General features: G+C 43.2%; 1 protein-coding gene across 2 annotated transcripts in view; it reads right to left on the bottom strand.

Moving 5' to 3' along the window:
* HMGCLL1 (3-hydroxy-3-methylglutaryl-CoA lyase like 1) overlaps positions 1-19,032 on the bottom strand; it is a 199,066-nt gene extending 180,034 nt beyond the window's left edge. For both annotated transcript variants that reach the window (XM_075340297.1, XM_075340298.1), the window contains exon 1: positions 18,945-19,032. The gene's annotated coding sequence lies outside the window, so the exon portion shown is untranslated. The remainder of the gene's footprint in view (positions 1-18,944) is intronic.
* Positions 19,033-20,315: the final 1,283 nt, after the last annotated feature.

The following is a 20,315-nucleotide window of genomic DNA, read 5'->3' as shown; positions in this document are numbered from 1 at the left end:
CTATCTCTGTCTCTTTCCCTCTCTTTCCCTGTCTGTCTGTTTCCCTGTGTCTGTCTCTTTACCTGTCTGTATCTGTCTCTTAACCTGTCTCTCTCTTTCCCTCTCTTTCCGTCAGTCTGTCTCTTTGTCTGTGTCTATCTCTTTATGTCTGTTTCTTACCCTGTCTATGTCTGTTTCTTACCCTGTCTGTGTCTGTCTCTTTCCCTGTCTGTGTCTGCCTCTTTCCCTGGCTGCATTGTGACATGGCAACATTCCATATAAGGGCGTGGCTGTGCATTCTTCTAAAGTTCTGGCTGCAATGTGGCTCCCAGCTCCATTCGCTTTAATGGAGGCAGGTTTTTTGGCGAATAACTGTAATTTCCCCTCGAAACATAGCCTATGACGCTCTCGGGGTCCAGAAGTGTGAGTGTGCAAAATTTTGTGGCTGTAGCTGCGACGGTGCAGATGCCAATCCCAGACAAACATACACACATTCATTTATATATTAGATATATATATCCATACAGTGTATATATATATATATATATATATATATACAGTTAGGTCCAGAAATATTTGGACAGTGACACAAGTTTTGTTATTTTAGCTGTTTACAAAAACATGTTCAGAAATACAATTATATATATATAATATGGGCTGAAAGTGCACACTCTCAGCTGCAATATGAGAGTTTTCACATCCAAATCGGAGAAAGGGTTTAGGAATCATAGCTCTGTAATGCATAGCCTCCTCTTTTTCAAGGGACCAAAAGTAATTGGACAAGGGACTCTAAGGGCTGCAATTCACTCTGAAGGCGTCTCCCTCGTTAACCTGTAATCAATGAAGTAGTTAAAAGGTCTGGGGTTGATTACAAGTGTGTGGTTTTGCATTTGGAAGCTGTTGCTGTAACCAGACAACATGCGGTCTAAGGAACTCTCAATTAAGGTGAAGCAGAACATCCTGAGGCTGAAAAAAAAGAAAAAATCCATCAGAGCGATAGCAGACATGCTTGGAGTAGCAAAATCAACAGTCGGGTACATTCTGAGAAAAAAGGAATTGACTGGTGAGCTTGGGAACTCAAAAAGGCCTGGGCGTCCACGGATGACAACAGTGGTGGATGATCGCCGCATACTTTCTTTGGTGAAGAAGAACCCGTTCACAACATCAACTGAAGTCCAGAACACTCTCAGTGAAGCAGATGTATCTGTCTCTAAGTCAACAGTAAAGAGAAGACTCCATGAAAGTAAATACAAAGGGTTCACATCTAGATGCAAACCATTCATCAATTCCAAAAATAGACAGGCCAGAGTTAAATTTGCTGAAAAACACCTCATGAAGCCAGCTCAGTTCTGGAAAAGTATTCTATGGACAGATGAGACAAAGATTAACCTGTACCAGAATGATGGGAAGAAAAAAGTTTGGAGAAGAAAGGGAACGGCACATGATCCAAGGCACACCACATCCTCTGTAAAACATGGTGGAGGCAACGTGATGGCATGGGCATGCATGGCTTTCAATGGCACTGGGTCACTTGTGTTTATTGATGACATAACAGCAGACAAGAGTAGCTGGATGAATTCTGAAGTGTACCGGGATATACTTTCAGCCCAGATTCAGCTAAATGCCACAAAGTTGATCGGACGGCGCTTCATAGTACAGATGGACAATGACCCCAAGCATACAGCCAAAGCTACCCAGGAGTTCATGAGTGCAAAAAAGTGGAACATTCTGCAATGGCCAAGTCAATCACCAGATCTTAACCCAATTGAGCATGCATTTCACTTGCTCAAATCCAGACTTAAGACGGAAAGACCCACAAACAAGCAAGACCTGAAGGCTGCGGCTGTAAAGGCCTGGCAAAGCATTAAGAAGGAGGAAACTCAGCGTTTGGTGATGTCCATGGGTTCCAGACTTAAGGCAGTGATTGCCTCCAAAGGATTCGCAACAAAATATTGAAAATAAAAATTTTTTTTTTTGGGTTTGGTTTATTTGTCCAATTACTTTTGACCTCCTAAAATGTGGAGTGTTTGTAAAGAAATGTGTACAATTCCTACAATTTCTATCAGATATTTTTGTTGAAACCTGCAAATTAAACGTTACAATCTGCACTTGAATTCTGTTGTAGAGGTTTCATTTCAAATCCAATGTGGTGGCATGCAGAGCCCAACTCGCGAAAATTGTGTCACTGTCCAAATATTTCTGGACCTAACTGTATATATATATATATATATATATATATATATATATATATATATATATATATATATATATATATACTAGCTGTACTACCCGGCTTCGCCCGGGTTAATAACTGCTGTTAACAAAATAGAATGTATTAACAAAAATGTATTCTGCACACAAAAACCACAAAACAGATAGAAATGTAATTATTAAATTGTTGCCTGTATTAACCAATCAGAGCTCAGATTAATTAACTGTAGCAAAATAGAAGCTAAGCTGTGATTGGTTGCTATTGGCAGCCTGATAAATCTCCAGGCAACAAAAAGCCCTCCCCGTGACAGTATATATTAGCTCACACATGCACATATAGACAGGTCCTGTGACTGACAGCTGCCGTATTTCCTATGTAGTACATTTGTTGTTCTTGTAGTTTGGCTGCTTATTAATCAGATTTTTATTTTTGAAGGATAATACCAGACTTGTGTGTGTGTTTAGGGCGATTATGTGGCGAGGTTGCTGTATGTGTGGTCAAAAGTGTGCTGAGGGTGGTATTTGTGTTCAAGTACGTGGTAGTGTGTGGCGCATTTTGTGGGTGTGTTCATATCCCCGAGTGTGGCGAGTATCCCATGTCGGGGCCCCACCTTAGTAACTGTACATACTCTTTGGCGCCATCGCTCTCATTCTTTAAGTCCCCCTTGTTCACATCTGGCAGCTGTCAATTTGCCCCCGATACTTTTCGTTTCACTTTTTCCACATTATGTAGATAGGGGCAAAATTGATTGGTAAATTGGAACGCGCGGGGTTAAAATTTTGCCTCACAACATAGCACCCAGTGCTGCCCGGGACAGTAACTGTCTCTCTGTTTCTCTCCCATTCTCTGTCTGTCTCCCCCTCTGTATATATCTCTCTGTCTCTCTCTCTTTGTCTGTCTCTTTCCCTGACTGTCTCTGTCTCTTTCTCCGACTGTCTCTGTCTCTTTCTCCATCTGTCTCAATCTCTTTCCCTGTCTATCTCTTTCCCTGTCTGTCTATCTATCTCTGTCACTTTCCCTGTCTGTCTCTTTCCCTGTCTGTCTCTTTCCCTGTCAGTCTGTTTCTTTGTCTGTGTCTGTCTCTTTGTGTCTGTCTCTTACCCTGTCTATGTCTGTTTCTTACCCTGTCTGTGTATGCCTCTTTCTCTGGCTGCATTGTGACACGCCAACATTCCATATAAGGGCGTGGCCGTGCATTCTTCTGAAGTTCTGGCTGCACTGTGGCTCCCAGCTCCATTCGCTTTAATGGAGGCAGGTTTTTTGTTGAATAACTGTAAAGAACGGGGTTAAAATTTCCCCTCAAAACATAGCCTATGACGCTCTCGGGGTCCAGAAGTGTGAGTGTGCAAAATTTTGTGGCTGTAGCTGCGACGGTGTGGATGCCAATCCCGGACATACATACACACATATACACACACACACATTCAGCTTTATATATTAGATATATATATATTTTTATTTTTTTTCTTGAACTTACTGTGCTACACCCTTGGACTAGGAGCTGTTTCCGTGCACCATCCAGGCCTTGAAGCCCATATCTATCAGGTGAGCAGAAAATTCCCTTTTTTTTCTTTTTGCTTAAATATAACTGGCCCGTATGTACCACATAAGTGATGTAAACCTAGAGGTCCATTTTGGTACTTGTACTTGTAGAGCCATGAGTTTTGTTACGGAATTCAAAGGGCTAGGTTTACATACCTCCACCCATGGATGTGTCTCATATGCGTCTTAAGGCCACTTTACATGCTGCGATCTCGCTAGCAGTGCTACATATAGCGTTGTACTGGCATATTTGTCTTACTCACTTTCTCCCCTGCTGTTCATGTTGGTGTTTTTTCAATCACTTTGTCTATACCTTGTTTTTACTATTAATTTAATAAAAATTACATTTTATGGCTTTTTGTATGGTTTTTTGGTAATTTCAGTTCTGTTTATACACATAGCCTGGGCCTCATGCCCATAATATGACATGCATGGAACTTTTTGATAATTGGTTATATACACTCCATCTTTTGCAATACTAATTGGGTTATTTTGTTCCGGTGTATTTGGCACCTTTGGTCATTTGGTACTTGTACTTGTAGAGCCATAAGTTTTGTTACGGAATTCAAAGGGCTAGATTTACATACCTCCACCCATGGATGTGTCTCATATGCGTCTTAAGGCCACTTTACACGCTGCGATCTCGCTAGCGAGATCGCTAGTGAGCGTACCTGCCCCCGTCGTTTGTGCGTCATGGGCAAATCGCTGCCCGTGGCGCACAATATCGTTAGTCCCCGTCACACATACTTACCTTCCCTGCGATGTCACTGTGGCCGGCGAACCGCCTCCTTTCTAAGGGGGCGGTTCTTGCAGCGTCACAGCAATGTCACACGGCAGGTGACCAATAGAAGCGGAGGGGCGGAGAGCAGCTGAAGGAAAGACACACCCACCTTGTTGCCGGAGGACACAGGTAAGCTGTTCCTCATTCCTGCGGTGTCACACGTAGCGATGTGTGCTGCCGCAGGAATGACCAACAACCTGCATCCTGCAACAGCAATGATATTTGGGAAATGGACGGCGTGTCAACGATCAACGATAGGGTAAGTAATTTTGATCGTTAACGGTCGTTTGTGCATTTCACACGCAACAACATCGCTAACGAGGACGGATGTGCGTCACGAATTCCGTGACCCCAACGACATCTCGTTAGCGATGTCGTTGCGTGTAAAGCGGCCTTTAATGAGACTGTTTGGCACATGGCTGTGTGCGAGTCAGTCAGAGAGGTGATCTACACTGCCTGTCAGTGTGTGAGGCGACTGTTACACAGTGGCTAGAGGTACTGAAGCCTCTCTGAAGGGATCCGCTGAAGCAAAAGAGAGTCTGCTTCATCTGATCAGGGTCAGTGAATGGAAGGCTGCGATTTCCTGGAAAGAAACCTTTGAACAAGGTATCGGTCTTGAAAGCCGTGTGTGAATACTGATCAGGGTCATTGGAATCTGTCAAAGTGAGTGGAGGTCTGCGAAACCTCCTGAATAGTATGGACTTGAAATCTGAGTGTGAATACATTTTTCTCATGTCATACGTGTGCTATCTGTATACAATTAATTTCTTTACTCAGCAGCTATTAATCATTTACAGGGCCATTTAAATTTTCCCATCTTACAGAATTGTAATACATCAGTAAAAATCGGATTTCACACTGATGGTCCGTTTGGCATCCGATTTTTTTTTTTTTGTCCAATGTACCAATTTTGGAGTCAAATCGTAGTGTTTTGAACACAGCTGGAAAAAGAACCGCAGACCTGCACTGCCTCATGGAATAACATTGGTCCTAGTGCAAACCCTTTTTTTTTTTATCAAACTTCACTCGTCCAGTTATACACCTGTATCAGCAAACGTCCAACTATAAGCAAAGTTTAGAACTTGTTTCTGGGTTTTACATTGGAGCCTGTTCATACTGTTCTACAGTACATCTAAATAATAATAATAATCTTTATTTCTATAGCGCCAACATATTCCGCAGCTCTTTACAATTCAGGAGGCTCATATACATATACATATAATACACATAAACATATGCAAACAAGTAACAATTATAGAAGATACAATATTTAAAGGGAAAAAAGACAACCCTGCTCGTGAGAGCTTACAATCTACAATGAGATGGGGGGAGGGGTACAAGTGCTTATTTACAACAACAATCCAGCCATCTCAAGGAAATGGGGGATAGATAATGGCTTCCTGGACCAATAGGCCAGAGTATTGAGATGCATTTGGGTGCCATGGAGTTTGACGTGGGGTTATGTTCTGAGAAGTTGTAGAGGGATTAGGTGAAATTAGTTTGGCTAGGGAGTGTGATAGGCCGCCCTAAAAAGATGCGTTTTTAGGGAGCGTCAGAAGCTGAGTAAGTTGTGATTTGTCCTAATTTCTTGGGGTAGAGCGTTCCAGAGGTTTGGTGCAGCTCGGAAGAAGTCTTGGATTCGGGAGTGGGAGGTTCGAATTAGTGTGGATGTTAGTCGAAAGTCATTTGCAGAGCATAGAGAATGGGTGGGATGATAGATAGAGAGGAGGGTGGAGATGTATGGGGGTGCTGCACTGTAGAGAGCTTTGTGGGTGAGAACAAGCAGTTTGAATTGGATCCTGTGATATATGGGCAGCCAGTGCAATGACTGGCACAGAGCAGAGGCATCCGAGTAGTGGTTAGCCAGATAGGTGATCCTGGCTGCTGCATTAAGGATGGACTGTAGAGGAGAGAGTCTAGTTAGGGGTAGACCAATTAATAGAGAGTTACAGTAGTCAAGGCGAGAGTGGATCAGGGCCACGGTGAGGGTTTTTGTCGTTTCCATTGTGAGAAAGGGGCGGATTCTAGAGATGTTCTTGAGGTGCAAGCGGCAGGAGCGGGCAAGAGATTGTATGTGGGAGGTGAAGGAGAGATCCGTGTCAAGTATAACCCCCAGGCAGCGGGCTTGCTGCCTAGGGCTTATCGTTGTGCCACACAAAGAGAGGGAGATGTCAGGTTTAGGAAGGTTGGGAGATGGAGGGAAAAGCAGAATTTCAGTTTTGGAAAGTTTAAGTTTCAGATAGAGAGCAGACATTATGTTGCAAACTGCAGTCAGGCAGTCACTTGTGTTCTTTAGTACAGTGGGGGTGAGCTCAGGGGATGAGGTGTATAGCTGTGTGTCATCAGCATAAAGATGGTACTGGAAGCCAAATCTGCTGATGGTCATTCCAATTGGGGCAGTGTAGAGGGAGAAAAGAAGAGGGCCTAGGACTGAACCTTGAGGGACCCCAACAGTGAGAGGAAGAGGAGAAGATGTGGAGCCAGCAAATGATACACTGAATGAGCGGCCAGAAAGATAGGAAGAGAACCAGGAAAGAGCAGTGTCCTTTAGGCCGATAGAATGGAGCATAGAGACAAGGAGATGGTGGTCAACAGTGTCGAAGGCGGCAGAAAGGTCAAGAAGAATAAGCATAGAGTGGTCACCGTTACGTTTTGCTGTCAATAGGTCATTGGTCACTTTGACAAGGGCAGTTTCTGTTGAGTGTAAAGGGCGGAAGCCAGACTGTAAAGGATCTAGAAGAGAGTGAGTGGAAAGGTAGTGGGTGAGACGAGAGTAGACCAGGCGCTCCAAGAGTTTAGAGATGGAGAGATTGGAGACTGGTCTGTAGTTGCTTGTGCAGGACGGATCAAGGGAAGGTTTTTTCAATAATGGAGTAATGATAGAGTGTTTGAGGGAGGAAGGGAAGATACCAGAAGAGAGAGAGAGAGATTGAAGATTTTAGTTAGGTGAGTGGTGACAACTGGAGAGAGTGTCTGGAGTAGGTGTGAGGGGAAGGGATCAGTGGGGCAAGTGGTAGGACAAGAAGAAGAGAGGAGCCGGGAGACTTCCTCCTCTGTGATTGGGTCAAATGTGGAAAGTGAGCTGGATGGGATATGGGGAGGGATGGGATTCACAAAGCTTTGTTGCTGGGAGCTGATCTCTTGGCGGATGTTTTCTATTTTCTCTGTGAAATACGAGGCCAGGTCATCAGCATGAAGGTTTGTGATAGGGGTCTGTGCTTTGGGACTGAGGAGGGAGTGAAAGGTGTCAAAGAGCTTTTTAGGATTGTTGGATAGTGAGGAGATAAAGGTGGTGAAGTAGGTCTGTTTGGCAAGGTGAAGGGTAGAGTTGTAGGTCCTTAACATGAACTTGTAGTGGATGAAGTTTTCTGGTGTGCGGGATTTCCTCCATAGGCGTTCGGCACTCTTAGAGCATCGCTGGAGAAATCGAGTTTGTGATGTGAGCCAAGGCTGTTTTACTCAGTGTTTGGAGGTTCTGAGAGTGAGGGGTGCTACTTGGTCCAGGGTGCTTCTGAGTGTGTCATTGTAGTGCTTTACAGCCAGATTAGGACTTGAAAGTGAGGAGATAGGGGATAGTGATAAGTGTAGAGAGTCTGTAAGTGTCTGAGAGTCAATGGCCTGTAGGTTTCTGAATGTTTGATAGGTGGGAGTGTGCTGGGGCGGACGAGGATTTGTGAGCTTGAAGGAGAGGATGCTGTGGTCAGAGAGGGGAAGAGGTGAGTTGTCAAAGTAAGAGATTGAGCAGAAGCGGAAAAAGACCAGGTCAAGGGTGTTACCATCTTCATGTGTCTCAGTGGATGAGAGCTGTGAGAGGCCAAGGGAGGTGGTTAGAGATAGAAGCTGGGATACAGATGGGGAGGAGGGGCTGTTCATGGGGATGTTGAAGTCTCCTAGGATGAGGGTTGGCAATTCAGAGGACATGAAGTGTGGCAGCCAGGCTGAAAAGTGGTCAAGGAACTGGGTGGGTGAGCCTGGTGGACGGTATATGACAGCTACTCTGAGGGGAAGGGGATGGAAGAGCCTGATGGTGTGGACCTCGAAGGATGGGAATGAGAGTGATGGAGCTGGGGGGATGACCTGGAAAGTGCATTGTGGAGACAGGAGTAAGCCGACTCCACCACCATATCTGTTTCAAGATCTTGGTGAATGGGTAAAGTGTAAACCACCATGAGAAATTGCAGCATGGGAAGCAGTGTCAGAATCCTGAATCCAGGTTTCAGTGAGGCCTAGTAGGTTAAGAGAGTTATTGAGAAAGAGGTTGTGGATGTAAGGAAGCTTGTTACATACGGACTGTGGATTCCAGAGAGCATAATTAAAAGAGGGAAGTGAGGGTGTACAGCTAATGTTAATAAGGTTATCAGGGTTTCTATGGGAGGTGGGGGAGGGGGTAAAGTTAGCATGGGTTGGACTGGGATTAGGAGAGATATCACCTGATAGAAGTAGGAGTAGAAGGAGAAAGATCAGATTGTTTTTGGACTTGTGGCATGTCTGTTTGTGTGATACCCTGGAGCATGAAGGATTGAGGTTATTCAGATAGGTGAAAAGAGCCTGGGAGCTGTACATAGGAGAGGAGAGGAGAGAGGGACTGATGTGGATGAGTGTGGTGATGGAGGGGGGACAGGGCGGTGAAAGTGGACAGTAAAGGCACATAAGATGATAGAGATGAAAATAATAGTCATGGTGGAAACCGAGTATCAAAGATTAGTTTACCTGACTCCTGCCCTGACTAACTGCCATTGAAATAACTGCCCAGCACTTAGCATCGTTGTCACTTTGCAAAAGGTGGCACACGCATGCAGGCACCCCTTAAGAGAGCCCCAGATATATAGGGAAAGCTAGAGGAATAGGTAAGAGGGATTGTGGGAGTTCAACTTGTTAAGGGAAATTAACAAAAGGTAATCACGCCAGGGAATAATTAGTGAATCAAAGGGAACAGGACATTCTACATCCAGCCTGACTCCAAACTTTACAATCACACCTTCCACCATCAGATAACATTTTCAAAGAGGAAACTAGTCATATATCAGTGAGTATCAAACTAAATGTAAAGGTGTCATAGCAAAAGTTACAGCGAGCAGGATTGTAGTTGTACCAGAAAAGAGGGTTCAGCAAAGATATAATGCAGGACATATGGGGTTACAGCAAGCAGGATTGTAGTTGTACCAGAAAAGAGGGTTCAGCAAAGATATAATGCAGGACATATGGGGTTACAGCTGGTGAGTTCTGCCTTAATGGTGCCATAGACAGCAATAATAGGAACATAGATCACTTGAGCTCTATGTACGATTTCTTTTTCTGAGAGTATCTGTTCTGACAGCCAGAGGAAAGTGAACACTTTCAGAACAAACAAACACGAACTGAGACTTTAAGAAAATAAAAACAGATGGCCAATTTCAGAAAAAATAAAAACAAATGGAAAAACAAAATGAAAATAATTTTAATTCTGATTGTATCATTAAACTTTATGGCCACGTCAAGGACTGTATTCTGTTTGGGAGGGATTAAGGCAGATTTCCCGGACACACTTCAGAAACACAGTGAGAACAGGGCTTTATACAGTTTGTCCACGCATATCCTGTCCACCGCCATTAACGTGAGAACAGCGGCAGCTATAGGCATAGAAGTGGTGTCTAGGTATAGTAAAGTAGCCATGTGCTACGCAATTAAACCACCTATAGCGCCACCTGGTGGAAAACAACAAAGTTAGCATTTTTATTTAAAAAAACGGAACGAGATAGAGAAAAAAAGTGAATTACAACGTTGTAGGGCATCATCAATTCAATACAAATTGACACTTTGCATACAGAAAAGCTATGAGTAGAACGTGTAACACTCACAAGGCTGCGGAGGCGAAGCAATACCTCATGGAGACCTTCCTACAAGTCATTGGGTATGAAGAAAAAACAAAAAGCCAGCACCAAATGTGCACTATAGCACTAAACATTCCAAACTGTACTTATTATAAAAAAATTTTGAGATTTTTGGCAAAAAATTGCAATTTCTTGAGCTGCTTCGCCACGTCACGGCAAATCTCATTTGAAGCAGTCCTACACTAAAATATTTTTATAAAATGTGCCATACGGCCTCACATATGAATAGTAGAACTGCTCTTAGCAGCACTCACCTGGTCCATTTCAATCCCGTACCCATGACTGAGTCATGGCTGTGGGCGGGACAGGTCCAAGCAAATGCTGCATGAAGTGAATAGCCTGTGGACAAAGCCTGATGACTTAATGTGAACAGTCACCAACCGCCAAAATCCAGACAGATGGAATACATCCCAAATTGGGGTGCATAGCAAGGTGGAGGTCAACCACCGACCAATTCAATGAAGAAAAAACAAAAAGCCAGCACCAAATGTGCACTATAGCACTAAACAGTCATTGGGTATGATGGCTGCGTGGAGTGGCATTGTAGCTGATTGTGACCACTTTGAGCATCAAAGATAAATGAGCGCCATATGCGTGACCAGCATTCAATGTTTTGGGGTGGTCATGGGTTTCATATAATAGCATTTCTGTATGCAAGGTGTCGATTCGTATTGGATTGATGATGCCCTGCAACTTTGTAATTCACTTTTTTTCCTCTATCTCATTCCGTTTTTGAGATAAAAATGCTAACTCTGTTGTTTTCCACCAGGTGGCTCTATAGGTGGTTTCATTGCGTAGCGCATGGCTACTTTACTATACCTAGACACCACTTCTATGCCTATAGCTGCCGCTGTTCTCAAGTTAATAGCGGTGAACAGGATATGGGTGGGCACATTGTATACTATTGTATTGTATAGTGCAGTCCTCTATACTATTCCAAAATATCCCAGTATACCAGACAGACAGAGAGACATTGGCTAAAAGACCTTATTTTTTTAATCCACAACTTATCAATTATTCGTTCAGTGTTTCTGCAGCGGATTTTCCTTAATCAAAAAAATAGGAAACAAAACATAAGTGAAAAGGTTTCAAAAACACTCTGAAAAACACATAAAAACACCTGTGCACAACGATTTTACTGCCAACATGCCAGTTTTTGGAGCAAAAGAATCCGCAGCAAAAACGGTGTGTGAACACAAGCACACGTTGAGTATTTGGTGAGTGTAGCAACAGACGAAATGGAGGAAAGCTTGACACGCCCAATGGAATAGGTCACCACACATCCATGGAGTGCAACGATATGACGTCCGCCAGGTGGACTATAACTTGAATAGAAAGGAAAAGATATTGGCACATCCAACGTAAAATATTTTCTTTCTTTATTGTCACATGGTATTAAATTCTACATCGAACACTCATCAAATACAACGTAAAATAATTTATTTTTTTATTGTCACATGGTATTAAAAAAGTCCATCCATATTTAGAAGACCCTTCTAAATATGGATGGACTTTTTAATACCATGTGACAATAAAGAAAAAAATTATTTTATGTTGTATTTGGTGAGTGTAGAATTTCTGCATCTATTATGTAACTCAGGTTACTCACATTTTTTCATTGCATTTTTAATGTTTTTTCACACTGTGGTTCTTTGTCTCTGTTTGGTTTGTCATGCTTTAAATAAAGCTATTTTGTTTTTAAAACTTCATGGTATTTGCCTTTGATAAAACTTTATTGACATTCTTAGGTGCGGATTACATGCGTTGCTGATGAATTTCCGCCTTGGAAATTCACTAAAAATGCATGACTATTTCTTATCTGAGGAGTTTCCACATCTAATGCAAGTCTATGGGGAACATCTGCAGATAAAACTCCCCGTGCCCGCAAGAGAAATTGACATATTGTGGATTTGAAATACACACCGCTGGTCAGTTTATGTAGCGTAAAAAAAAGCAAGGTGGGCAGCAGATTTCTATAAACCTATCCACTAATCTCCCACCTTGATTACTGCAACATCCTCCTCTGTGGCCTCCCTGCTAACACGCTTGCCACTCTCCAGTCCATCCTTAATTCTCCTGTCTGAATGATCCACCTCTCTTCTCAATACCACCCCGCTTCTCCTCTCTGCAAATCCCTCCATTGACTCCCTATACTCCACCGTATGCAATTCAAACTACTAACACTGACTACAAAGCTGCCCATAATCTGTCTCCTCCGTATATCTCTGAACTAATCTCCTGCTACATTCTAACATGTAACCTCCGGTCCTCCCAAGATCTTCTTCTCTCCTCCTCTCTCATTCACTGCTCATGCAACCCTCTCCACAACTTCTCCTGAACATCTCCTGTCTTCTGGAATTTGCTGCCTCAACACGTCTTGAACTTGAAAACTCATTTGTTCAGGAATGCTTATAATCTTAAATGACCCCACTGCCTCACCACCGTGCGCAGCTGACACCTCACCACCATGCGCAGCTGCCGCCTCACCAACGTGTGGAGTTACTGCCGCCTTACCACCGTGCGGAGCTGCTGCCGCCTCACCACCGTTTGGAGCTGCCACCCAACCTACACCCCACCTACTGTCTCCTCCCCAAAACCCTATAGAATGTAAGCCCGCATGGGCAGGGTCCTCTTCCCTCTGTACTAGTCTGTCTATTGTAACTTGTATATGTATTCTGTATGTAACCCCCTTGTACAGCACCATGGAATCAATGGTGCTCTATAAATCAATATTAATAATATTAATAATAACTTTGCTGGAACTGTAAGACTTTGCATTATTAACACAACGAAAACACATAGAGTCAAAATCTCACCAATAGCTCATGGGAACGTAGCCTGAAAGGGTTTTCCGAGAATGTAAAAAAATTAGCATGAAAGGATAAATCCCCTGCGGCTCCAACCTCAATGCTCCGGTGGTCTCTGTTGGGTTTCTGGTGGCTGCACCTTCTGTAATATCTCCAAAGTGAATAATGAGCAGCAGAGACACCGGGGCATCGGAATTGAAGATATAGGGCAGTTGGCAGGGGAGTTTGGGGGACATGTGTCTTTTTTCTTTAAATCCCCTTTTAGGCTACATTCACATGACCGTTCCGTTTTTGCGGTCCGCAAAAAACGGTCCGTTTTTGTCATGGATGCATCCATGTGGCATCCGTGTGACATCAGTTCCGTTCCATATACGGTCCGTGTGTCATCCGTGTGTCATCCGTGTGGCTTCTGGTTTTTTTGCAGACCACAAAAAACGGAAGCAGCAAGATAAATAGATGAGTAGTTATAGAGATGGATAGATAGATATAGAGACAGAGAGATAGAGGGATGGATGAATGAATGAATGAATGAATGAATGAATGAATGAATGAATGAACAGAGGGATAGATAGAGAGATAGCTAGAGAGATAGATAGAAAGATGAGAAAGACATATATAATGTCCCACCCCCCTGCATATTCTAAGCTGGCACCCTTTAGTAACTTTCATGTGGCACTAAAGAGTGCTTAGCCTTGTATTTAGCCAATAAATAAATAAATAATTAAAAAAAAAAAAACAAGAGGTCCACCCTATCTTTTGTAGCCAGCTAGAGTAAAGCAGATGGCTCCAGCCTGCAAACCACAGCTGCCAGCTTCACCTTGGCTGGTAATCCAAAACAGAGGGCACCCCACGCTGTTATTTTACATTGAATAAATAATTTAAAACAAAAAACACAGGTCCCCCCAAATTGGATCACCAGCCAAGGTAAAGCGGACAGCTGTGGTCTGGTATTCTCAGACTAGGGAGGTCCACTGTTATTGGACACTCCCCAGCCTAAAAGTAGCAGGCCACAGCCGCCCCAGAAGTGGTGCATCCATTAGATATGCCAATCCCGGCGCTTCACCCCAACTCATCCCGTTGCCCTGGTGCGGTGGCAAATGGGGTAATATATGGGGTTGATGCCAGATGTGTAATGTCACCTGGCATCAAGCCCTGGGGTTAGTGATGTCACGGCATCTATCAGGTACCCGACATCACCAACCCAGTTAGTAATAAAAAAATAGACAACAAAAAAAGTTTTATTTGAAAAAACACTCCCCAAAACATTCCCTCTTTCACCAATTTATTGAAAAGAACAATCAAATTCAGTCCAGCGTAATCCAATAAGGGGTCCCACGATGATCCATACCATAGTCACTGTCCCAATCAATGAAGAACAGAATGTTCCCCATTGGCTGGGAGAGCAGTGTAGTGACCTGAGCTAACATCAATAGGTAAGCCCAGGTCACTACAGGGGATGACGAGTGCTGCTGTCAGGAGGTTAGATGAGATCATTACCTGCTGTGACGATCTCCTGCACTCCTGACATCAGCACTGTCACTGCCTTCCATTGCCCGCCGCGTTCTCAGCAGTATCGAAGGAACCCGTGACGTCACCGCTAGTGACAGTCTCGGGCCGTCCGTAACGCGTGACGTGAGAATGCAGCGGGCAATGGAAGGCAGTGACAGCACTGACGTCAGGAGTGCAGGAGATCGTCACAGCAAGTAATGATCTCATCTAACCTCCTGACAGCAGCGCTCGTCATCCCCGCACTGCTGTGTGAGAAGCTGCTGATACTGCAGTGCGGGCAGACACTGACACACTGCAGTGCGAGCAGCTGCGGGGCTGGAGCGGGACACAGACTGCACGGGCACCCAACAGAGGTCCCACGGAAGTGCTTCCGTTTGGCTTCCAGGGATTTTGCGGGCCCATTGACTTGTATTGAGTCACGGTCCGTTATTACGGAACAGAATAGGACATGTTCCATAATAACGGAATGGACATACGGCATCCGATGTGTTTTTTTGTAGAATCGGATGCATACGCAAGTGCTACCGTGTGCTATCCGATCCTACACAAAAGACATTGAAAAGATGGTCCTGTCCGTGGGTCCGCAAAAAAACAGGAACTGACCAGGACAAATGGAACGGTTATATGAATGAGCCCTTATGGTTAGGGATTCACACGACCGTATTTTCGGTCATAGTGCTGTCCGTGAAAAAAATGGTCAGCCATTGGTCTAATATTTTCAATGGGGCAGTGCAGACGAGTGGTTTTAATCTCCACTGTAAATGATTAATGACTGCTGCTGTAAGCAAAATTGTACATGGACGAGAAGTTAGATGAAACTGAACAATTTTTTTATATAATTATGTTAACCCCCTCTAACAATGTTGTTGCTGGAATATTTCAGGATAAGTGCCCCACTTTGAATTTCACCCAGGGATCCAATTTCTCTAACCAGCCCTGGCTCTCATAGACTTGTGTCCTGTGAGTTGTGACCTCCAACGTGTTCCATGAAACACTGGAGCTTGCGGCAAGGCACAAATCACAGGAGACCGACTGGAGCGGCGATAGAAGATGAAGCCGCGTGAAGGTGAGTATATGACAAGGGTAAGGGAACTTAGGTTTAAAGCACCCCTGCAGGGGGCAATTAAAAAAATGCTACAGTGGCGCTTTAAGTTTTTCAAAATGCAAACTGACACTTTTCAATATATGTGTTGTCCATGTAGTATGGGAAGATCCATCAGAGCAAGAAACCTTCTCTCCTCTGGCCATGAGATCAGGATACTGAACTAGTTCATAATTCTTTAGTAGGTTACAAATAAATAGATTTTCTAAGCTGGATAATCTTTTTTATGGACTCAACCCTCAGAGTATGACAAAATATATTATTTATCACAAACTGCTTAAAGGGAATCTATCATCGTTTTTTTTGCCACCTAATGTGGGAGCAGCATAACGTAGGGGCAGAGATCCTGATTCCACTGATGTGTCACTTACTAAGTTGCTTAGTGTAAAATCCCTGATTAACCCCTTTTTTTCTATTTTTCATTTTTTCTTTTTGCTCCTCTTCTTCCGAGAGGCATAATTTTTTTATTTTTCTGTCAATCTTCCCATATAAGGGCTTGTTTTTTGTGGGATGAACTGTACTTTTAAATGAAATCATACGTTTTACTATATAGTGTACTAGAAAGTGGCAAAAAATTCCAAAGTGCGTAAAAATTGCAAAAAAAGTGCGATTGCATGATTGGTTTTAGGATATTTTATTCACCGTGTTCACTATATGGTAAAACTGATGCGTCGGTGTGATGCCTCAGGTCGGTACGAGTTCATAGTAGAATAGATATACACGACACTTCTGGTAAGATAGTTCACAAGTAGGTTCCAAAACTGTCTTCAATCAATTACAGAAAACATGGCTCTCATATGGTGATTGAAAATTTTTTAATGGGCGAATTTTTCAAACCAGCAAAATGCAGACGTTTCGGTCTGTCAAAACCTTTATCAATGTGCAAGGCTCAATACTGCTATTGTGCAGGTGCCTTGGCTGGTGTGTAGATGGTTAAAGAATCAGCAAACAATACTGAGAGTAGTCCTGTAGTGTCCACCGCTGTGGAGGAGCATCTCTAAAAAATCAGAAGTTTGTCCAAAAAGTAGAGCATTTTATGCGCCATTATTCGCGACCCGTAGCTTTCTAATTTTTCTTGATCTTTGGCTCAGTGACTACTTATTTTTTGCATCTCAAGCTGACATTTTTAATGGTACCATTTTTAAACAGATGCTACATTTTTATCGTCTGTTATGGCATTTTCTGCAAAATTTGTGACTACCAAAAAATGTAATTTTGTCATTTGGAATTTTTGTTACTGCTATGCTGTTTACCGATCAGATTAATTGATTTTCGATTTTGATAGATCCGGCATTTTTGGACGTGGTGATACCAAATGTGTGTATATTTTTTAATTTTTTTCACCCTCTAATTTTTAATGGGGTAAATGGGGGGTTGATTTGAAGCTTTAGGTTTATTTAATTTTTTTTTTTTAATTTTTTTAAAACGTATTTTTTTTCCTTCTTTTTTTTATTTTACTAGTCGCCATAGGGGGCCATAAGGATCAGCAGTCTGATCGCTCATTCATTTCTCCTAATCAGATCAGCATCGCTCTGATCAAGAGAAATGAAGTGTTAGGGCGGCTTTGCACGTTGCGACATCGCAAGCCGATACTGCGATGTCGCAGGTGATAGTCCCCGCCCCCGTCGCAGGTACGATATCGTGTGATAGCTGGCGTAGCGAACATTATCACTACGCCAGCTTCACATGCACTCACCTGCCCTGCGACCGTCGCTCTGGCCGGCAACCCGCCTCCTTTCTAAGGGGGCGGGTCGTGCGGCGTTATAGCGACGTCACATGGCAGGCGGCCAATAATGGTGGAGGGGCGGAGATGAGCAGGATGTAAACATCCCGCCCACCTCCTTCCTTCCACATATCCTACGGAAGCCGCGGTGACGCCGGTAGGAGATGTTCCTCGCTCCTGCGACTTCACACACAGCGATGTGTGCTGCCGCAGGAGCGAGAAACAACATCGGACCGTCGCGTCAGCATAATTATGGATTATGCCGACGCTGCACCGATGATACGATTACGACGATTTTGCGCTTGTTAATCGTATCATCTAGGCTTTACACAGTACGATATCGCATGCGATGCCGGAAGGGTGTCACTTTCAATTTGACCCCACCGACATCGCACCTGCGATGTCGTAGTGTGCAAAGCCTGCCTTACTGTTACACCTGCTGCTCTGTCAGATGTAACAGGAACTATGTCATGATGGTGACAGAAGTCATTACATGACCCTGTGCTACCGTGACAACCATCGGCTCCCCGAGATCGCATCATAGGGCCTCCGATGGTGGCGGGAAAAGGCACATTCCCTGATGAGGGCATTTAAATCGTACTGTCACATTTTCACAGCGCAATTTTACTAGATTAACAGGCATGGGTGGATTGCGGATCCACCTGCGTCAGATAGCCACACATGTCTGTTGTACAAATCAGCAGACATGTGCAGGGATCACCACCGGGCTCACCGCGGCAGCTGGTGGTGATCACTCCTTCATGATTTAGGAAGTACCATTACATCCTCATTCATGAAGAAGTTAATCAGCACTAGATTATCATTAGAGGAGTACTTGGCATGCACCCAGGTAGTCCAGCATATTCATGATCTCTGTATAACTGCTAGACCTACAGCAGATAAAACATTGATTTTATCAAAATAACAGCAAACAGCTCACTAAGTGACACATCACTGGAATCAGAGTCTCTGTCTACATTATGCTGCTCTCAGATGGGGGAGCAAGAACCTGGTGACACATTCCCTTTAACATATACTGTAAAATAAATAAATTCAAAAAATTCAAGTAATGCAGAAACAAAACTTTCTTAAGCAGTAATTTTGTTCTGCCAACACCTGCTGAAGAATATCTCCCAGGAAATGATTGCTCTGTAGTGTGCAGCATAACATGCCAATGTGTTCTGCATCACTCTGCATCTCAGATCCTTGTAATCTGCACAATCTGCATCTTCAACATTTAATACATATATTCTATAGCGTTTCCCAGAACTGTCACGTTAAATAAATGTGCCAGTATAATAATGCCCATTCCCTGCCTTGTCTCTGCTCATTCCTTCAGCACACAGCACATTATAGTAAATTGCATGCCTTCACATTTGTGATCATTGACTGCAGAGGTCACCTTTGTATTATTCTTACCCATAATATACAGCTCTGTATATTTCACATCATCAGGTTGCTCCTGGTATACATCTGCCTGGATCCCAGCTCTGCACTAGGCATGCTCAGCTAAAGATGCTGTCACATCTCTCTTAAAGAGGCCAAGATACACAGCTGCTTAAAAGGGCAACTCCACACAATGTGCAGCTCCCTATACAAATGCAGAGTAGAGGTTTCTCCATAAATCTAAACCTACGTTCACAATGAGATTATTGATGGAAATGTGTCTGTATAGCTCCACATACAACTGTTTTGTAAGGATTATTCCAAAATGTAAAAAAAATGCATTGTCTCACTTTACCCTCATGCATGATTTTCTGTATCTGCCCCTTTCTCATGCATCTTATACCTAGAAAAGAGGAGAAGATCTAAACTAATTTATTTCTTCTCAATTTCACAGAAGGGAGGTTTACTCTGTTTTCTCTAGTGATTATTTTTTTCGTATAGTCTATTGCAAGACGCATTTGCTTAGTCACGATATCCTCAATACATGTACACATTTAAAGCCAACAGAAAAAAATAGCCATTAAATATTAATATCAAATATCATTTTTTAGCAAATAATACAATTAAAAATATATACGGCATGGTGTATTGAATAGTGAGACAAACAACCAAACAAGGAGCAGCACAGCAGAATGATGTATTACATTTGGCAGCAGAATAAACTCATTTTATAGAAATACACTGAAGCGATACATAAAGTACTGGCCAAAATAATTAGCATAGTACAAAGATAGGATTTAATCATTCTGGAAAAAAGAAGTGCCAAAATATATATAAATCAAAGATATACTGCACCAAATTAATGGGCCCTCAGAAAGTGTCAGTGCATATGGCAATTATAATATACTGTAGATAGCTGACAATAAGCAGTCAATGACTGAAAGTACCATGTATATAAATATAAACTCCATACAAGTGTAGATATTAGAAGACGTTACCTGAGGTCATGACTGCCCTCTGCTGTATCTGCACCAGGTCCCAAGGTTACATGTACACATGTAAGCACAGGTGTACCATCCATAGTTGAAGCCACGTGTCCACTATTGGAGGAGATGGAGAGAAAGTGCTCTCTCCCTATATTCTGCAGCTGTGACCAGATGGGAAGATCGCATCACAGTCGCATGACCCTCGGCTGACACTCGCAGCCGAGGGTATTAGCATATCGCTTCCAATGCTCTTGCATCAGAAGCTATATGCAAGTGGATCCGTACCCTTACAGCAGTGTCTGTATGCTCAGGATTTGGATGTTGTTGAATAGAATGAAGTAGAAGGCTCAGTGATTCTCCATTCGGCCTGTGACTGTGGGCCTGAGACTCCGTGCATTGCAAGCGCGGTTATATCACT

Source organism: Anomaloglossus baeobatrachus, chromosome 3 (genome assembly GCF_048569485.1).
Source record: "Anomaloglossus baeobatrachus isolate aAnoBae1 chromosome 3, aAnoBae1.hap1, whole genome shotgun sequence".
Taxonomy (NCBI): domain Eukaryota; kingdom Metazoa; phylum Chordata; class Amphibia; order Anura; family Aromobatidae; genus Anomaloglossus; species Anomaloglossus baeobatrachus.
This window is presented reverse-complemented; position numbering and strand designations above follow the sequence as displayed.